The following is an 18,381-nucleotide window of genomic DNA, read 5'->3' on the forward strand; positions in this document are numbered from 1 at the left end:
AATTAACTATCATTTTGGCGTCGGATTCGTAAATCTAGACTTACAAGAGAACGACCATAAAGTGCCCGAGGCAGCATGAGACCCTTGGAGACAAGTCGGCTGGAGGACGATGTATTGGATCGCGACGCAATTTGAGTCTTCTATCGCCATTAGGAGGCGCTGAACGTTACAATTCACTATCATTTTTGCGTCGGATTCGAAAATCTAGACTCACAGGAGAAAGATCATATTGTGCTCGAGACAGCAATATCCCCTTGGAGACAAGTCGGCTGGAGGACCATGTATTGAATCTCGACGCAATTTGAGTGTTCCATCGTCATTATAAGGCCCTGAACGTTACAATTAACTATGATTTTTGCGTCGGATTCGATAATCTAGACTCACAGGGGACGACCATACAATGCCCGAGGCAGCTAATAATCCTTGGATACAAGTCGGTTGGAGGACGATGTATTGGATCGCGACGCAAAATGAGTGTTCCACCGTCATTAGGAGGCCCTGAATGTTACAATTAACTATCAGTTTTTCGTCGGATTCGAAAATCTAAACTCACAGAGGAACGACCATAAGGTGCCCGAGGCAGCAATAGACCGTTGGAGACAAGTCGGCTGTAGGCCGATGTATTGAATCTCGACGCAATTTGAGGTTTCCATCGTCATTACAAGGCCCTGAACCTTACAATTAACTATCAGTTTCGCGTCGGATTCGAAAATCTACTCACAGGAGAAGTTCATACGGTGCTCGAGACAGCAATATACCCCTTGGAGACAAATCGGCTGGAGGACGATGTATTGAATCTCGATGCAATTTGAATCTTCTATCGTCATTAGGAGGCGCTGAACGTTACAATTCACTATCATTTTTGCGTCGGATTCGAAAATCTAGACTCACAGGAGAAAGATCATATTGTGCCCGAGACAGCAATATCCCTTTGGAGACAAGTCGGCTGGAGGACGATGTATTGAATCTCGACGCAATTTGAGTGTTCCATCGTCATTACAAGGCCCTGAACGTTACAATTAACTATCATTTTTGCGTCGGATTAGAAAATCTAGACTCACAGGAGAACGACCATAAGGTGCCCAAGGCAGCAATAGACCCTTGTAGACAAGTCGGCTGGAGGACGACGTATGGGATCGCGACGCAATTTGAGTCTTCTATCGTCATTAGGAGACGCTGAACGTTACAATTCACTATCATTTTTGCGTCGGATTCGAAAATCTAGACTCACAGGAGAAGGAACATGTGGTGCCCGAGGCAGCGATATCCCCTTGGAGACAAGTCGGCTGGAGGCCGATGTATTGAATCTCGACGCTATTTCAGTGTTCCATCGTCATTAGAAGGCCCTGAGGGTTACAATTAACTATCATTTTTGTGTCGGATACGAAAATCTAGACTCACAGCAGAACGACCATAAGGTGCCCGAGGCTGCAATAGACCCTTGGAGACAAGTCGGCTGGAGGATGATGTATTGAATCTCGACGCAATTTGAGAGTTCCATCGTCATTAGGCGGCCCTGAACGTTACAATTAACTGTCATTTTGGCGTCGGATTCGTAAATCTAGACTTACAAGAGAACGCCCATAAAGTGCCCGAGGCAGCATTAGACCCTTTGAGATAAATCGGCTGGAGGGCGATGTATTTGATCGCGACGCAATTTGAGCGTTCCATCGTCATTAGGAGGCCCTGAATGTTACAATTAACTATCAGTTTTTCGTCGGATTCAAAAATCTAGACTCACAGCAGACGAACCATTTGGTGCCCGAGGCTGCAATATCCCCTTGGAGACAAATCGGCAGGAGGACGATGTATTGAATCCCGACGCAATTTGAGTCTTCTATCGTCATTAGGAGGCGCTGAACGTTACAATTCACTATCATTTTTGCGTCGCATTCGAAAATCTAGACTCACAGGAGAAGGATCATATTGTGCCCGTGACAGCAATATCCCCTTGGAGACAAGTCGGCTGGAGGACGATGTATTGGATCGCGACGCAATTTGAGTCTTCTATCGTCATTAGGAGGCTCTGAACGTTACAATTCACTATCATTTTTGCGTCGGATACGAAAATCTAGACTCACAGGAGAAAGATCATATTGTGCTCGAGACAGCAATATCCCCTTGGAGACAAGTCGGCTGGAGGACGATGTATTGAATCTCGACGCAATTTGAGTGTTCCATCGTCATTAGAAGGCCCTGAACGTTACAATTAACTATGATTTTTGCGTCGGATTCGAAAATCTAGACTCACAGGGGAACGACCATACAATGCCCGCGGCAGCTAATAATCCTTGGATACAAGTCGGTTGGAGGACGATGTATTGGATCGCGACGCAAAATGAGTGTTCCACCGTCATTAGGAGGCCCTGAATGTTGCAATTAACTATCAGTTTTTCGTCGGATTCGAAAATCTAAACTCACAGAAGAACGACCATAAGGTGCCCGAGGCAGCAATAGGCCGTTGGAGACAAGTCGGCTGGAGGCCGATGTATTGAATCTCGACGCAATTTGAGGTTTCCATCGTCATTACAAGGCCCTGAACCTTACAATTAACTATCAGTTTCACGTCGGATTCGAAAATCTACTCACAGGAGAAGTTCATACGGTGCTCGAGACAGCAATATACCCCTTGGAGACAAATCGGCTGGAGGACGATGTATTGAATCTCGATGCAATTTGAATCTTCTATCGTCATTAGGAGGCGCGGAACGTTACAATTCACTATCATTTTTGCGTCGGATTCGAAAATCTAGACTCACAGGAGAACGACCATAAGGTGCCCGAGGCAGCAATAGACCCTTGTAGACAAGTCGGCTGGAGGACGACGTATTGGATCGCGACGCAATTTGAGTCTTCTATCGTCATTAGGAGACGCTGAACGTTACAATTCACTATCATTTTTGCGTCGGATTCGAAAATCTAGACTCACAGGAGAAGGAACATGTGGTGCCCGAGGCAGCGATATCCCCTTGGAGACAAGTCGGCTGGAGGCCGATGTATTGAAACTCGACGCTATTTCAGTGTTCCATCGTCATTAGAAGGCCCTGAACGTTACAATTAACTATCATTTTTGTGTCGGATACGAAAATCTAGACTCACAGCAGAACGACCATAAGGTGCCCGAGGCAGCAATAGACCCTTGGAGACAAGTCGGCTGGAGGATGATGTATTGAATCTCGACGCAATTTGAGTATTCCATCGTCATTAGGCGGCCCTGAACGTTACAATTAACTATCATTTTGGCGTCGGATTCGTAAATCTAGACTTACAAGAGAACGACCATAAAGTGCCCGAGGCAGCATTAGACCCTTGGAGACAAGTCGGCTGGAGGACGATGTATTGGATCGCGACGCAATTTGAGTCTTCTATCGTCATTAGGAGGCGCTGAACGTTACAATTCACTATCATTTTTGCGTCGGATTCGAAAATCTAGACTCACAGGAGAAAGATCATATTGTGCTCGAGACAGCAATATCCCCTTGGAGACAAGTCGGCTGGAGGACGATGTATTGAATCTCGACGCAATTTGAGTGTTCCATCGTCATCATAAGGCCCTGAACGTTACAATTAACTATGATTTTTGCGTCGGATTCGATAATCTAGACTCACAGGGGAACGACCATACAATGCCCGAGGCAGCTAATAATCCTTGGATACAAGTCGGTTGGAGGACGATGTATTGGATCGCGACGCAAAATGAGTGTTCCACCGTCATTAGGAGGCCCTGAATGTTACAATTAACTATCAGTTTTTCGTCGGATTCGAAAATCTAAACTCACAGAAGAACGACCATAAGGTGCCCGAGGCAGCAATAGACCGTTGGAGACAAGTCGGCTGGAGGCCGATGTATTGAATCTCGACGCAATTTGAGGTTTCCATCGTCATTACAAGGCCCTGAACCTTACAATTAACTATCAGTTTCGCGTCGGATTCGAAAATCTACTCACAGGAGAAGTTCATACGGTGCTCGAGACAGCAATATACCCCTTGGAGACAAATCGGCTGGAGGACGATGTATTGAATCTCGATGCAATTTGAATCTTCTATCGTCATTAGGAGGCGCTGAACGTTACAATTCACTATCATTTTTGCGTCGGATTCGAAAATCTAGACTCACAGGAGAAAGATCACATTGTGCCCGAGACAACAATATCCCTTTGGAGACAAGTCGGCTGGAGGACGATGTATTGAATCTCGACGCAATTTGAGTGTTCCATCGTCATTACAAGGCCCTGAACGTTACAATTAACTATCATTTTTGCGTCGGATTAGAAAATCTAGACTCACAGGAGAACGACCATAAGGTGCCCAAGGCAGCAATAGACCCTTGTAGACAAGTCGGCTGGAGGACGACGTATGGGATCGCGACGCAATTTGAGTCTTCTATCGTCATTAGGAGACGCTGAACGTTACAATTCACTATCATTTTTGCGTCGGATTCGAAAATCTAGACTCACAGGAGAAGGAACATGTGGTGCCCGAGGCAGCGATATCCCCTTGGAGACAAGTCGGCTGGAGGCCGATGTATTGAATCTCGACGCTATTTCAGTGTTCCATCGTCATTAGAAGGCCCTGAACGTTACAATTAACTATCATTTTTGTGTCGGATACGAAAATCTAGACTCACAGCAGAACGACCATAAGGTGCCCGAGGCTGCAATAGACCCTTGGAGACAAGTCGGCTGGAGGATGATGTATTGAATCTCGACGCAATTTGAGAGTTCCATCGTCATTAGGCGGCCCTGAACGTTACAATTAACTGTCATTTTGGCGTCGGATTCGTAAATCTAGACTTACAAGAGAACGCCCATAAAGTGCCCGAGGCAGCGTTAGACCCTTGGAGACAAGGCGGCTGGAGGACGATGTATTGGATCGCGACGCAATTTGAGTCTTCTATCGTCATTAGGAGGCGCTGAACGTTACAATTCACTATCATTTTTGCGTCGGATTCGAAAATCTAGACTCACAGGAGAAAGATCATATTGTGCTTGAGACAGCAATATCCCCTTGGAGACAAGTCGGCTGGAGGACGATGTATTGAATCTCGACGCAATTTGAGTGTTCCATCGTCATTAGAAGGCCCTGAACGTTACTATTAACTATGATTTTTGCGTCGGATTCGAAAATCTAGACTCACAGGGGAACGACCATACAATGCCCGAGGCAGCTAATAATCCTTTGAGACAAGTCGGTTGGAGGACGATGTATTGGATCGCGACGCAAAATGAGTGTTCCACCGTCATTAGGAGGCCCTGAATGTTACAATTAACTATCAGTTTTTCGTCGGATTCGAAAATCTAAACTCACAGAAGAACGACCATAAGGTGCCCGAGGCAGCAATAGACCGTTGGAGACAAGTCGGCTGGAGGCCGATTTATTGAATCTCGACGCAATTTGAGTCTTCCATCGTCATTACAAGGCCCTGAACCTTACAATTAACTATCAGTTTCGCGTCGGATTCGAAAATCTACTCACAGGAGAAGTTCATGCGGTGCTCGAGACAGCAATATACCCCTTGGAGAGAAATCGGCTGGAGGACGATGTATTGAATCTCGATGCAATTTGAATCTTCAATCGTCATTAGGAGGCGCTAACCGTTACAATTCACTATCATTTTTGCGTCGGATTCGAAAATCTAGACTCACAGGAGAAAGATCATATTGTGCCCGAGACAGCAATATCCCTTTGGAGACAAGTCGGCTGGAGGACGATGTATTGAATCTCGACGCAATTTGAGTGTTCCATCGTCATTACAAGGCCCTGAACGTTACAATTAACTATCATTTTTGCGTCGGATTCGAAAATCTAGACTCACAGGAGAACGACCATAAGGTGCCCGAGGCAGCAATAGACCCTTGTAGAAAAGTCGGCTGGAGGACGACGTATTGGATCGCGACGCAATTTGAGTCTTCTATCGTCATTAGGAGACGCTGAACGTTACAATTCACTATCATTTTTGCGTCGGATTCGAAAATCTAGACTCACAGGAGAAGGAACATGTGGTGCCCGAGGCAGCGATATCCCCTTGGAGACAAGTCGGCTGGAGGCCGATGTATTGAATCTCGACGCTATTTCAGTGTTCCATCGTCATTAGAAGGCCCTGAACGTTACAATTAACTATCATTTTTGTGTCGGATACGAAAATCTAGACTCACAGCAGAACGACCATAAGGTGCCCGAGGCAACAATAGACCCTTGGAGACAAGTCGGCTGGAGGATGATGTATTGAATCTCGACGCAATTTGAGAGTTCCATCGTCATTAGGCGGCCCTGAACGTTACAATTAACTATCATTTTGTCGTCGGATTCGTAAATCTAGACTTACAAGAGAACGACCATAAAGTGCCCGAGGCAGCATTAGACCCTTTGAGACAAATCGGCTGGAGGACGATGTATTGAATCCCGACGCAATTTGAGTCTTCTATCGTCATTAGGAGGCGCTGAACGTTACAATTCACTATCATTTTTGCGTCGCATTCGAAAATCTAGACTCACAGGAGAAGGATCATATTGTGCCCGACACAGCAATATCCCCTTGGAGACAAGTCGGCTGGAGGACGATGTATTGGATCGCGACGCAATTTGAGTCTTCTATCGTCATTAGGAGGCACTGAACGTTACAATTCACTATCATTTTTGCGTCGGATTCGAAAATCTAGACTCACAGGAGAAAGATCATATTGTGCTCGAGACAGCAATATCCCCTTGGAGACAAGTCGGCTGGAGGACGATGTATTGAATCTCGACGCAATTTGAGTGTTCCATCGTCATTAGAAGGCCCTGAACGTTACAATTAACTATGATTTTTGCGTCGGATTCGAAAATCTAGACTCACAGGGGAACGACCATACAATGCCCGCGGCAGCTAATAATCCTTGGATACAAGTCGGTTGGAGGACGATGTATTGGATCGCGACGCAAAATGAGTGTTCCACCGTCATTAGGAGGCCCTGAATGTTGCAATTAACTATCAGTTTTTCGTCGGATTCGAAAATCTAAACTCACAGAAGAACGACCATAAGGTGCCCTAGGCAGCAATAGGCCGTTGGAGACAAGTCGGCTGGAGGCCGATGTATTGAATCTCGACGCAATTTGAGGTTTCCATCGTCATTACAAGGCCCTGAACCTTACAATTAACTATCAGTTTCACGTCGGATTCGAAAATCTACTCACAGGAGAAGTTCATACGGTGCTCGAGACAGCAATATACCCCTTGGAGACAAATCGGCTGGAGGACGATGTATTGAATATCGATGCAATTTGAATCTTCTATCGTCATTAGGAGGCGCGGAACGTTACAATTCACTATCATTTTTGCGTCGGATTCGAAAATCTAGACTCACAGGAGAAAGATCATATTGTGCCCGAGACAACAATATCCCCTTGGAGACAAGTCGGCTGGAGGACGATGTATTGAATCTCGACGCAATATGAGTGTTCCATCGTCATTACAAGGCCCTGAAAGTTCACAATTAACTATCATTTTTGCGTCGGATTCGAAAATCTAGACTCACAGGAGAACGACCATAAGGTGCCCGAGGCAGCAATAGACCCTTGTAGACAAGTCGGCTGGAGGACGATATATTGGATCGCGACGCAATTTGAGTCTTCTATCGTCATTAGGAGCCGCTGAACGTTACAACTCACTATCATTTTTGCGTAGGATTCGAAAATCTAGACTCACAGGAGAAGGACCATGTGGTGCCCGAGGCAGCGATATCCTTTTGGAGACAAGTCGGCTGGAGGCCGATGTATTGAATCTAGACGCAATTTGAGTGATCCATCGTCATTAGAAGGCCCTGAACGTTACAATTAAGTATCATTTTTGCGTCGGATACGAAAATCTAGCCTCACAGGAGAAGGATCATATGGTGCCCGAGGCAGCAAAGGACCCTTGGAGACAAGTCGGCTGGAGGCCGATGTATTGAATATCGAATCAATTTGAGTGTTCCATCGTCATTAGGAGGCCCTAAACGTTACAATTAACTATCATTTTTGCGTCGGATTCGAAAATCTAGACTCACAGGAGAACGACCATAAGGTGCCCGAGGCAGCAATAGACCCTTGGAGACAAGTCGGCTGGAGGACGATGAATTGAATCTCGACGCAATTTCAGAGTTCTATCGTCATCAGGAGGCGCTGAACGTTACTATTCACTATCATTTTTTCGTCGCATTCGAAAATCTAGACTCACAGGAGAAGGATCATATGGTGCCCGAGGCAACAACAGACCCTTGGAGACAAGTCGGCTGGAGGCCGATGAATTGAATATCGACACAATTTGAGTGTTCCGTCGTCATTAGGAGGCCCTAAACGTTACAATTAACTATAACTTTAGCGTCGGATTCGATAATCTAAAGTCACAGGAGAACGACCATAAGGTGCCCGAGGCAGCATTAGACCCTTGGAGACAAGTCGGCTGGAGGACGATGTATTGAATCTCGACGTAATTTGAGTCTTCTATCGTCATTACAAGGCCCTAAACGTTACAATTAACTATCAGATTTGCGTCGGTTTCGATAATCAAAACTCACAGGAGAACGACCATAAGGTGCCCAAGGCAGCAACAGACCCTTGGAGACAAGTCGGCGGGAGGCCGATGTATTGAATCTCGACGCAGTTTGAGTGTTCCAACGTCATTACAAGGCCCTGAACGTTACAATTAACTATCATTTTTGCGTCGGATTCGAAAATCTAGACTCACAGGAGAACGACCATAAGGTGCCCGAGGCAGCAATAGACACTTGGAGACAAGTCGGCTGGAGGCCGATGTATTGAATCTCGACACAATTTGAGTGTTCCATCGGCGTTAGGAGGCCCTGAACGTTACAATTAACTATCATTTTTGCGTCGGATTCGAAAATCTAGACTCACAGGAGAACGACCATAAGGTGCCCGAGGCAGCAATAGACCCTTGGAGACAAGTCGGCTGGAGGACGATATATTGGATCGCGACGCAATTTGAGTCTTCTATCGTCATTAGGAGGCGCTGAACGTTACAATTCACTATCATTTTTGCGTAGGTTTCGAAAATCTAGACTCACAGGAGAAGGACCATGTGGTGCCCGAGGCAGCGATATCCCCTTGGAGACAAGTCGGCTGGAGGCCGATGTATTGAATCTCGACGCAATTTGAGTGTTCCATCGTCATTACAAGGCCCTGAACGTTACAATTAACTATCATTTTTGCGTCGGATTCAAAAATCTAGACTCACAGGAGAACGACCATAAGGTGCCCGAGGCAGCAATAGACCCTTCTAGACAAGTCGGCTGGAGGCTGATGTATTGGATCGCGACGCAATTTGAGTCTTCTATCGTCATTAGGAGGCGCTGAACGTTACGATTCTCTATTATTTTTGCGTCGGATTCGAAAATCTAGACTCACAGGAGAAGGACAATGTGGTGCCCGAGGCAGCGATATCCCCTTGGAGACAAGTCGGTTGGAGGCCGATGTATTGAATCTCGACGCAATTTGAGTGATCCATCGTCATTAGAAGGCCCTGAACGTTACAATTAACTATCATTTTTGCGTCGGATTCGAAAATATAGACCCACAGGAGAAGGATCATATGGTGCCCGAGGCAGCAAGAGACCCTTGGAGACAAGTCGGCTGGAGGCCGATGTATTGAATATCGACGCAATTTGAGTGTTCCATCGACATTAGGAGGCCCTAAACGTTACAATTAACTATCATTTTTGCGTCGGATTCGATAATTTAAACTCACCGGATAACGACCATAAGGTGCCCGAGGCAGCATTAGACCCTTGGAGACAAGTCGGCTGGAGGACGATGTATTGCATCTCGACGCAATTTGAGTGTCCCATCGTCATTACAAGGCCCTAAACGTTACAATTAACTATCATTTTTGCGTCGGATTCGATAATCTAAACTCACAGGAGAACGACCATAAGGTGCCCGAGGCAGCATCACCCTTGGAGACAAGTCGGCGGGAGGCCGATGTATTGAATCTCGACGCAATTTGTGTGTTCCATCGTCATTACAAGGTCCTGAACGTTACAATTAACTATCATTTTTGCGTCGGATTCGAAAATTTAGACTCACAGGAGAAGGATCAAATGGTGCCCGGGGCAGCAAGAGACCCTTGGAGACAAGTCGGCTGGAGGCCGAAGTATTGAATATCGACGCAATTTGAGTGTTCCATCGTCATTAGGAGGCCCTAAACGTTACAATTAACTATCATTTTTGCGTCGCATTCGATAATCTAAACTCACAGGATAACGATCATAAGGTGCCCGAGGCAGCATTACACCCTTGGAGACAAGTCGGCTGGAGGACAATGTATTGAATCTCGACGCAATTTGAGTGTCCCATCGTCATTACAAGGCCCTAAACGTTACAATTAACTATCATTTTTGCGTCGGATTCGAAAATCTAGACTCACAGGAGAACGACTATAAGGTGCCCGAGGCAGCAATAGACCCTTGGAGACAAGTCGGCTGGAGTACGATGTATTGAATCTCGACGCAATTTGAGAGTTCTATCGTCATCAGGAGGCGCTGAACGTTACTATTCACTATCATTTTTGCGTAGGATTCGAAAATCTAGACTCACAGGAGAAGGACCATGTGGTGCCCGAGGCAGCGATATCCTTTTGGAGACAAGTCGGCTGGAGGCCGATGTATTGAATCTAGACGCAATTTGAGTGATCCATCGTCATTAGAAGGCCCTGAACGTTACAATTAAGTATCATTTTTGCGTCGGATACGAAAATCTAGCCTCACAGGAGAAGGATCATATGGTGCCCGAGGCAGCAAGGGACCCTTGGAGACAAGTCGGCTGGAGGTCGATGTATTGAATATCGAATCAATTTGAGTGTTCCATCGTCATTAGGAGGCCCTAAACGTTACAATTAACTATCATTTTTGCGTCGGATTCGATAATCTAAACTCACAGGATAACGACCATAAGGTGCCCGAGGCAGCATTAGACCCTTGGAGACAAGTCGGCTGGAGGACGATGTATTGAATCTCGACGCAATTTGAGTGTCCCGTCGTCATTACAAGGCCCTAAACGTTACAATTAACTATCATTTTTGCGTCGGATTCGATAATCTAAACTCACAGGAGAACGACCATAATGTGCCCGAGGCAGCATCACCCTTGGAGACAAGTTGGCGGAAGGCCGATGTATTGAATCTCGACGCAATTTGAGAGTTCTATCGTCATCAGGAGGCGCTGAACGTTACTATTCACTATCATTTTTTCGTCGCATTCGAAAATCTAGACTCACAGGAGAAGGATCATATGGTGCCCGAGGCAGCAGCAGACCCTTGGAGACAAGTCGGCTGGAGGCCGATGAATTGAATATCGACGCAATTTGAGTGTTCCGTCGTCATTAGGAGGCCCTAAACGTTACAATTAACTATAATTTTAGCGTCGGATTCGATAATCTAAACTCACAGGAGAACGACCATAAGGTGCCCGAGGCAGCATTAGACCCTTGGAGACAAGTCGGCTGGAGGACGATGTATTGAACCTCGACGCAATTTGAGTGTCCCATCGCCATTACAAGTCCCTAAACGTTACAATTAACTATCAGTTTTGCGTCGGATTCGACAATCTAAACTCACAGGAGAACGACCATAAGGTGCCCGAGGCAGCAACAGACCCTTGGAGACAAGTCGGCTGGAGGACGATATATTGGATCGCGACGCAATTTGAGTCTTCTATCGTCATTAGGAGCCGCTGAACGTTACAATTCACTATCATTTTTGCGTAGGATTCGAAAATCTAGACTCACAGGAGAAGGACCATGTGGTGCCCGAGGCAGCGATATCCTTTTGGAGACAAGTCGGCTGGAGGCCGATGTATTGAATCTAGACGCAATTTGAGTGATCCATCGTCATTAGAAAGCCCTGAACGTTACAATTAAGTATCATTTTTGCGTCGGATACGAAAATCTAGCCTCACAGGAGAAGGATCATATGGTGCCCGAGGCAGCAAGGGACCCTTGGAGACAAGTCGGCTGGAGGTCGATGTATTGAATATCGAATCAATTTGAGTGTTCCATCGTCATTAGGAGGCCCTAAACGTTACAATTAACTATCATTTTTGCGTCGGATTCGATAATCTAAACTCACAGGATAACGACCATAAGGTGCCCGAGGCAGCATTAGACCCTTGGAGACAAGTCGGCTGGAGGACGATGTATTGAATCTCGACGCAATTTGAGTGTCCCGTCGTCATTACAAGGCCCTAAACGTTACAATTAACTATCATTTTTGCGTCGGATTCGATAATCTAAACTCACAGGAGAACGACCATAATGTGCCCGAGGCAGCATCACCCTTGGAGACAAGTTGGCGGAAGGCCGATGTATTGAATCTCGACGCAATTTGAGTGTTCCATCGTCATTACAAGGCCCTGAACGTTACAATTAACTATCATTTTTGCGTCGGATTCGAAAATTTAGACTCACAGGAGAAGGATCATATGGTGCCCGAGGCAGCAAGAGACCCTTGGAGACAAGTCGGCTGGAGGCCGAAGTATTGAATATCGACGCAATTTGAGTGTTCCATCGTCATTAGGAGGCCCTAAACCTTACAATTAACTATCATTTTTGCGTCGGATTCGATAATCTAAACTCACAGGATAACGACCATAAGGTGCCCGAGGCAGCATTAGACCCTTGGAGACAAGTGGCTGGAGGACAATGTATTGAATCTCGACGCAATTTGAGTGTCCCATCGTCATTACAAGGCCCTAAACGTTACAATTAACTATCATTTTTGCGTCGGATTCGAAAATCTAGACTCACAGGAGAACGACCATAAGGTGCCCGAGGCAGCAATAGACCCTTGGAGACAAGTCGGCTGGAGGACGATGTATTGAATCTCGACGCAATTTGAGAGTTCTATCGTCATCAGGAGGCGCTGAACGTTACTATTCACTATCATTTTTTCGTCGCATTCGAAAATCTAGACTCACAGGAGAAGGATCATATGGTGCCCGAGGCAGCAGCAGACCCTTGGAGACAAGTCGGCTGGAGGCCGATGAATTGAATATCGACGCAATTTGAGTGTTCCGTCGTCATTAGGAGGCCCTAAACGTTACAATTAACTATAATTTTAGCGTCGGATTCGATAATCTAAACTCACAGGAGAACGACCATAGGGTGCCCGAGGCAGCATTAGACCCTTGGAGACAAGTCGGCTGGAGGACGATGTATTGAATCTCGACGCAATTTGAGTGTCCCATCGCCATTACAGGCTCTAAACGTTACAATTAACTATCAGTTTTGCGTCGGATTCGATAATCTAAACTCACAGGAGAACGACCATAAGGTGCCCGAGGCAGCAATAGACCCTTGGAGACAAGTCGGCTGGAGGCCGATGTATTGAATCTCGACACAATTTGAGTGTTCCATCGGCGTTTGGAGGCCCTGAACGTTATAATTAACTATCATTTTTGCGACGGATTCGAAAATCTAGACTCACAGGAGAACGACCATAAGGTGCCCGAGGCAGCAATAGACCCTTGGAGACAAGTCGGCTGGAGGACGATATATTGGATCGCGACGCAATTTGAGTCTTCTATCGTCATTAGGAGGCGCTGAACGTTACAATTCACTATCATTTTTGCGTAGGATTCGAAAATCTAGACTCACAGGAGAAGGACAATGTGGTGCCCGAGGCAGCGATATCCCCTTGGAGACAAGTCGGCTGGAGGCCGATGTATTGAATCTCGACGCAATTTGAGTGTTCCATCGGCATTAGGAGGCCCTGAACGTTATAATTAACTATCATTTTTGCGTCGGATTCGATAATCTAAACTCCCAGGCGAACGACCATAAGGTACCCGAGGCAGTTATTGACCCTTGGAGACAAGTCGGTTGGAGGACGATGTATTTGATCGCGACGCAAAATGAGTGTTCCATCGTCATTAGGAGGCCCTGAATGTTACAATTAACTATCAGTTTTTCGTCGGATTCGAAAATCTAAACTCACAGGAGAACGACCATAAGGTGCCCGAGGCAGCAACAGACCCTTGGAGACAAGTCGGCTGGAGGACGATGTATTGAATCTCGACGCAATTTGAGAGTTCTATCGTCATCAGGAGGCGCTGAACGTTACTATTCACTATCATTTTTGCGTCGGATTCGATAATCTAAACTCACAGGAGAACGACCATAAGGTGCCCGACGCAGCATTAGACCCTTAGAGGCAAGTCGGCTGGAGGACGATGAATTGAATCTCGACGCAATTTGAGTGTCCCATCGCCATTACAAGGCCCTAAACATTACAATTAACTATAAGTTTTGCGTCGGATTCGATAATCTAAACTCACAGGAGAACGACCATAAGGTGCCCGAGGCAGCAACAGACCCTTGGAGACAAGTCGGCGGGAGGCCGATGTATTGAATCTCGACGCAATTTGAGTGTTCCATCGTCATTACATGGCCCTGAACGTTACAATTAACTATCATTTTTGCGTCGGATTCGAAAATCTAGACTCACAGGAGGATCATATGGTGCCCGAGGCAGCAACAGACCCTTGGAGACAAGTCGGCTGGAGGCCGATGTATTGAATATCGACGCAATTTGAGTGTTCCATCGTCATTAGGAGGCCCTAAACGTTACAATTAACTATCATTTTTGCGTCGGATTCGATAATCTAAACTCACAGGAGAACGACCATGGTGCCCGAGGCAGCATTAGACCCTTGCAGACAAGTCGGCTGGAGGACGATGTATTGAATCTTGACGCAATTTGAGTGTCCCATCGTCATTACAAGGCCCTAAACGTTACAATTAACTATCATTTTTGCGTCGGATTCGATAATCTAAACTCACAGGAGAACGACCATAAGGTCCCCGAGGCTGCATCACCCTTGGAGACAAGTCGGCGGGAGGCCGATTACTTGGATCTCGACGCAATTTGAGTGTTCCATCGTCATTACATGGCCCTGAACGTTACAATTAACTATCATTTTTGCGTCGGATTCGATAATCTAAACTCATAGGAGAACGACCATAAGCTGCCCGAGGCAGCAACAGACCCTTGGAGACAAGTCGGCTGTAGGACGATATATTGAATCTCGACGCAATTTGAGTGTTCCATCGCCATTACAAGGCCCTGAACGTTACAATTAACTATCAATTTTGCGTCGGATTCGATAATCTAGACTCACAGGAGAACGACCATAAGGTGCCCGAGGCAGCAATAGACCCTTGGAGACAAGTCGGCTGGAGGACGATATATTGGATCGCGACGCAATTTGAGTCTCCTATCGTCATTAGGAGCCGCTGAACGTTACAATTCACTATCATTTTTGCGTCGGATTCGAAAAGCTAGACTCACAGGAGAAGGACCATGTGGTGCCCGAGGCAGCGATATTCTCTTGGAGACAAGTCGGCTGGAGGCCGATGTATTGAATCTCGACACAATTTGAGTGTTCCATCGGCGTTAGGAGGCCCTGAACGTTATAATTAACTATCATTTTTGCGTCGGATTCGATAATCTAAACTCACAGGAGAACGACCATAAGGTGCCCGAGGCAGCAATAGACCCTTGGAGACAAGTCGGCTGGAGGCCGAAGTATTGAATCTCGACGCAATTTGAGTGTTCCATCGGCATTAGGAGGTCCTGAACGTTACAATTAACTATCATTTTTGCGTCGGATTCGAAAATCTAAATTCACAGGGGAACGACCATACGGTGCCCGAGGCAGCTATTGACCCTTGGAGACAAGTCGGTTGGAGGACGATGTATTGGATCGCGACGCAAAATGAGTGTCCCATCGTCATTAGAAGGCCCTGAACGTTACAATTAACTATCATTTACGCGTCGGATTCGGAAATCTACTCACAGGAGAAGTTCATACGGTTCTCGAGACAGCAATATCCCCTTGGAGACAAGTACGCTGGAGGCCGAAGTATTGAATCTCGACGCAATTTGAGAGTTCCATCGGCATTAGGAGGCCATGAACGTTACAATTAAATATCATTTTTGCGTCGGATTCGAAAATCTAGACTCACAGGAGGATCATATGGTGCCCGATGCAGCAACAGACCCTTGGAGACAAGTCGGCTGGAGGCCGATGTATTGAATCTCGACGCAATTTGAGTGTTGCATCGTCATTAGGAGGCCCTAAACGTTACAATTAACCATCATTTTTGCGTCGGATTCGATAATCTAAACTCACAGGAGAACGACCATAAGGTGCCCGAGGCAGCATTAGACCCTTGCAGACAAGTCGGCTGGAGGCCGATGTATTGGATCTTGACGCAATTTGAGTGTCCCATCGTCATTACAAGGCCCTAAACGTTACAATTAACTATCATTTTTGCGTCGGATTCGATAATCTAAACTCACAGGAGAACGACCATAAGGTCCCCGAGGCTGCATCACCCTTGGAGACAAGTCGGCGGGAGGCCGATTTATTGGATCTCGACGCAATTTGAGTGTTCCATCGCCATTACAAGGCCCTGAACGTTACAATTAACTATCAATTTTGCGTCGGATTCGAAAATCTAGACTCACAGGAGAACGACCATAAGGTGCCCGAGGCAGCAATAGACCCTCGGAGACAAGTCGGCTGGAGGACGATATATTGGATCGCGACGCAATTTGAGTCTTCTATCGTCATTAGGAGGCGCTGAACGTTACAATTCACTATCATTTTTGCGTCGGATTCGAAAAGCTAGACTCACAGGAGAAGGACCATGTGGTGCCCGAGGCAGCGATATCCCCTTGGAGACAAGTCGGCTGGAGGCCGATGTATTGAATCTCGACGCAATTTGAGTGTTCCATCGGCATTAGGAGGCCCTGAACGTTATAATTAACTATCATTTTTGCGTCGGATTCGATAATCTAAACTCACAGGCGAACGTCCATAAGGTGCCCGATGCACCAACAGACCCTTGGAGACAAGTCGGCTGGAGGACGATGTATTGAATCTCGACGCAATTTGAGAGTTCTATCGTCATCAGGAGGCGCTGAACGTTACTATTCACTATCATTTTTGCGTCGGATTCGATAATCTAAACTCACAGGAGAACGACCATAAGGTGCCCGAGGCAGCATTAGACCCTTAGAGGCAAGTCGGCTGGAGGACGATGAATTGAATCTCGACGCAATTTGAGTGTCCCATCGCCATTACAAGGCCCTAAACATTTCAATTAACTATAAGTTTTGCGTCGGATTCGATACTCTAAACTCACAGGAGAACGACCATAAGGTGCCCGAGGCAGCAACAGACCCTTGGAGACAAGTCGGCGGGAGGCCGATGTATTGAATCTCGACGCAATTTGAGTGTTCCATCGTCATTACATGGCCCTGAACGTTACAATTAACTATCATTTTTGGGTCGGATTCGAAAATCTAGACTCACAGGAGTACGACCATAGGGTGCCCGAGGCAGCAATAGACAGTTGGAGACAAGTCGGCTGGAGGCCGATGTATTGAATCTCGACACAATTTGAGTGTTCCATCGGCGTTAGGAGGCCCTGAACGTTATAATTAACCATCATTTTTGCGTCGGATTCGATAATCTAAACACACAGGAGAACGACCATAAGGTGCCCGAGGCAGCAATAGACCCTTGGAGACAAGTCGGCTGGAGGCCGAAGTATTGAATCTCGACGCAATTTGAGTGTTCCATCGGCATTAGGAGGTCCTGAACGTTACAATTAACTATCATTTTTGCGTCGGATTCGAAAATCTAAACTCACAGGGGAACGACCATACGGTGCCCGAGGCAGCTATTGACCCTTGGAGACAAGTCGGTTGGAGGACGATGTATTGGATCGCGACGCAAAATGAGTGTCCCATCGTCATTAGAAGGCCCTGAACGTTACAATTAACTATCATTTACGCGTCGGATTCGAAAATCTACTCACAGGAGAAGTTCATACGGTTCTCGATACAGCAATATCCCCTTGGAGAGAAGCACGCTGGAGGCCGAAGTATTGAATCTCGACGCAATTTGAGAGTTCCATCGGCATCAGGAGGCCATGAACGTTACAATTAAATATCATTTTTGCGTCGGATTCGAAAATCTAGACTCACAGGAGGATCATATGGTGCCCGAGGCAGCAACAGACCCTTGGAGACAAGTCGGCTGGAGGCCGATGTATTGAATATCGACGCAATTTGAGTGTTCCATCGTCATTAGGAGGCCCTAAACGTTACAATTAACTATCATTTTTGCGTCGGATTCGATAATCTAAACTCACAGGAGAACGACCATAAGGTGCCCGAGGCAGCATTAGACCCTTGCAGACAAGACAGCTGGAGGACGATGTATTGAATATCGACGCAATTTGGGTGTCCCATCGTCATTACAAGGCCCTAAACGTTACAATTAACTATCATTTTTGCGTCGGATTCGATAATCTAAACTCACAGGAGAACGACCATAA

The sequence above is a fragment of the Schistocerca serialis genome, unplaced genomic scaffold (genome assembly GCF_023864345.2).
Source record: "Schistocerca serialis cubense isolate TAMUIC-IGC-003099 unplaced genomic scaffold, iqSchSeri2.2 HiC_scaffold_1363, whole genome shotgun sequence".
In the NCBI taxonomy this organism is placed as follows: Eukaryota; Metazoa; Arthropoda; class Insecta; order Orthoptera; family Acrididae; genus Schistocerca; species Schistocerca serialis.